This window comes from Chrysochloris asiatica, unplaced genomic scaffold, assembly GCF_000296735.1.
Source record: "Chrysochloris asiatica unplaced genomic scaffold, ChrAsi1.0 scaffold00054, whole genome shotgun sequence".
NCBI classification, from domain to species: domain Eukaryota; kingdom Metazoa; phylum Chordata; class Mammalia; order Afrosoricida; family Chrysochloridae; genus Chrysochloris; species Chrysochloris asiatica.
The window spans coordinates 5,811,785-5,815,935 of NW_006408572.1; positions in this window are offsets into that span (position 1 = coordinate 5,811,785).

A 4,151-nucleotide genomic window follows, 5' to 3' on the forward strand; every position below is an offset into this window, starting at 1 on the left:
AGGCCTGGCTAGACCCGCAGCAAGCCCAGGAAGAGATGGAGGGGTGGCTTGTTGCCCCCACTTCCACACTGAAGAGTTGCGCGCTGTTTGTTCTGTAGTGTGTCACTGTGCTCCCTCGTGCCCAGCTGTGTGACTGATGAAAAGTACTGCTGAGCTGTGCTCCATCGGTGGTGATCACAGCCAAGGGCTGGAACGAAGCGGAAACATCGCCCCTGAGAGAGAGAGAGAGAGAGACAAGAGACTGGTGCTAAGTCATTATCTTCTTCAGAAATGCTTGTCAGTTGTAGATTCCGGAATGCTGAATTACCCTTTTCCCTCGGGTGAATTTGATAGTTGTCTTTGCAGGGTCACATTGATTATCAAGTGTTTTCTTCTTCTTCTTTTTTAATCGAAATACCCAGAGTTTTTTACTTCCTCACACTATTGTAGGTTCCTTTCCTCCCTCCCTCTGGGCTGCTGCCAGGAAACAGAGAGGCCGCTTAATCAGTAATTTGACAAAGAAGGCCCAGAGTCTTGGGAAGAAACAGTTTAATCACTCCCAGGTCCTGGGCAACAGATGACCTTTGAGTCACCTCCACTCTCTGGGGAGATGGGAGGGTTCACCCGTTGGTCCCAAATTGCTCCTGTTCTCCTCAGGAGGCCCCTCAAGTGTTGGGCTAAGAATAGCCCCTCGGGAAGTTAACACTTTTGGGGCGGGACAGGCTCTTCTTTATGCTGAGGGTAGTTTTTATCCACATTTCTCTTAGAAGATCTGCTGCAAGATATTTATGAAAGACAATAACTTCATCTGTACCGGTAACCATTGTACATAAAAAGATGTGTCAGACTTCACTTGGGATTCGTTCTTTCTGCTCAGGGAGTGATAAGAGTCTCTGTGAATAAGAGATTTTGTACACATTCTGCAGGAAAAGCTACTGAAATTCTCCCTTAGCTGTTTCTGTACCTAAATTGCTTGTCTGTTGTTAGTTGCTGTGGAAGCAGCCCCAACTCATGGCGACCCCATGAATGATGGTATGAAACTGCCTGGCTGGGTGTCAGCCTGTGCTTGGTTCCCAACCATTGAGGTCCACAAGGTTTCCACTGACCGATTCTTGGAAGCAGCTCACCAGGTCTTTCTTAGTCTGGAAGCTCTGCTGAAACCTGTTCAACATTCTAACATCATGAAGGTCTCCCCTGATAGGTGGACGGGAGGTGTGTTGGCTGGGACTCACACCCGGGTCTTCAGCATAGAAGGCAAGATGACTACTTCTGAGCGACCATTTGTTGTTGTTGTTGTTAAGTACCGTCGAATCGGTTCCGACCCATAGCAACCCTGTACAGGGTTTCCGAGGGTGTAAATCTTTACGGGAGTAGAAAGCCTCATCTTTCTCCCGTGGAGCAGCTGGTAGTTTCGAACTGCTGACCTTAAGGTTCGCAGCCCGATTTGTAACCTCTACGCTACTGAGCGACCTTGGTCCCTCTTATTTAGAAAGCGGAAAATTACATTTCTTGCCTCCCACTTACCTCTTGATCCTAATCTCTGTGCTATTGTCTGAGGAGCATGAATAGAAAATGTCCTCTCATGAAACTGCCCCCAGGAGGCTAACGTATCTAGAATAAACAGTGGCCCAAGACAGTAGGTTTTGGGGTGGTCTCACACTTGGAAGAAACCCATGAAGGAGGGCTGGTTTATTTGCACAGCTGTTTGGTAGTAGAATTTTAATACAAAACCACCAATCCTATAAAGCCACAGTTTATTCTTATTCAAGAATCGTTTTAGAATTGGGGTTGGATTTTAGCCATAAACGTCTAAAATTTCCCTTTAAGGACCTAATATGTATCTTCAGCTCAGGCAGTGAGCTCTAAACACTCACTCTTGTGGGTGTCTTTGTGGAGTCAAGTGAGTGTCCCTTGTGTTTGTGAGTAGGGGGCCAGTAGATGATTCTTGGGTGTATCGGGAGGGGGGCGGCAGAACTGGGAAAGTGGCTGGGCAGGAACCTTGGCAGACTGGCTTGTTCAGGCTGCATTCACGCTCCGTCTTGGATTTCCCTATAGTCTGAAGAACTCTGTTCCTAGCTCTCGTCTCTTGCAGATCTGGGAAGGTGATCCCTGTTATTAGTAGGGATGCAGTGCCTGGGTCTTTTTTCGTCCTGAAGCTTAGGGTTTCAAACCTAAAGCCAATCTGGGAACACAAGGGCTCTATAAAAAGCATGCCTATACGTTACTGAGTACTTACACATGTGAAGTGGAAATCTTCTGGTCTAGGTGGAAACTTGCATCTCTGCACATAAACCAGAGCCATCTGCAGGGATAAGGAACAATTTCTCTTAAACTTTCAGAACACAGTCCCTTAGGTCTCATGTTCACAATAATTCCCCAAACCCACTGCCATCGAGTTGATTCTGACTCATAGCGACAGAGTATGCGCAAAGCTTCCCTGTAGGGTTTCCAAGACTGCTAATTCTTTTTTTTTTTTTAAGATTTATTGTGAATTGAGTGATGATAGTTTACATGGGAGAATATCAGTTTTGCACTCATCCTGTTGTATTTTGTTTCATTGCAGTGATTATAATCCCCTCCATGCATTCATTCATTCCTCTAGTCGAGTTCTGACTACCAAGCCATTCAGGCTAGGTCAAATGGGTACTAGCTGCAAGTTTGGGTGTTCTTGTGAATCTCCCCTCACTTCATATCAGCTGGATGCTTCACTCTCAGCTCTAGCCCTCCGTGGCTATGTCCTTGTCCATGGGCTCAGGTGTCCCCAGGTCTCACCACACTTTAGACCAACCAGCCCTTCCTCTTCTCTCTCTCATCTCCAGGTCAGTGGGAGTCTATGGAACGTGGTTGAACTCAACCCATTTCTTCACTGCTGCCTTTTGCCCTCTTCCACTCACCAGTAGACCAACGTGGTCGCCAGCTTACAAGCCTACTCGTGTGTTTCCTTTGTTTCAGTGTTAGAGGGGGGTTGGTCCTGAAGGGACTTGATTGCTTACCAAGACTGTTTATCTTTATGGAAGGTGACAGCCACATCTTTTTCCCAAGCAGCTGCTAGATAGGTTCAAACTGGTAACCTTTCAGTTAGCAGCTGCGTATTAGTTCACCAGGGCTCCTCTCAGAACAATACAGATTAGATATTTCTGAAGTAGGTCCTATGATGCTTTCTTCTGTGGAAAAATCTGGGGAAATGAAGGCTCAGAAGATTTAGTACATTTTCTAACTACGGTTCAAAACTACCAGCGGCTCCTCAGAAACCCTCTACAGGGTCACTATGAGTCAGAACTGACTGGAGGGCACTTAAAAACAACAACAACAACACTTGATAGGACAAAGCTTGAGAATTCCAAGACATTGGGGGTGGGGGTGGTGGAGTCGTGGGGTGGTGAGGGGAATGCCAGATGAGCTCACAATCTCAAAACATTTAGATGCCTCTGTTTTAGTTCCCTGGTAGCTAATGGTTCAGACCTAACTAGCTGCTCCATGGGAGCAAGATGAGTTTGCTTCTCGAAATATTTACAGCCTCAGAAACACTATGGAGCAATTCTACTAGGTCCTGTTGTAGGGTCACTGAGTCAGAATCAATGGTAGTGGGTTTGTTTTCATTTGGGTTTTAGATCAGGGTTACCCGAGAGTTTCCCGTTTGTGGAATCCAATTCCAAACTGTCCTCTTCCTGGGCACAGATGGCTTCCCATCCTTTTTCCTCCCTAGAGAGAATGATTTCTGAGGCTGCTCTGAAGAATCACTTGCTTTTCCAGATAGATTTTTACCACCTGAATTTTGTTAAATCTGGCTTGTGTGTTTCCCCCAAGGAGTGTTTCACCAGAGCCAAGATGGGTTTTAGCTTTTCTGACAGCTGGTGCATATATTTCAAGACAAGAACCTATAAGCACTTGGTGAATATGATATAACATGAACTGGTTAGAGGCGAGCACATAGACCAGGTGTTTGAGGAACAGTTTGTGAAAGCTAATGAATTTTGTAAATGTACTAGATGATGAAAAGTTCTCAGCTTGCCCAGTTGCCATGGTCAGTGCTCTGAAACTGGAGACCAGCATGAGCGAGCATTTTATTTTCTTCTATTAGCACCAGGTCTCCAGGCAATTGGATGTTTTTGTTATGTGCCGTGGAGTCGGTTCCGACTCATAGTGACCCTGTACAGGGTTTCCGAGGCTGT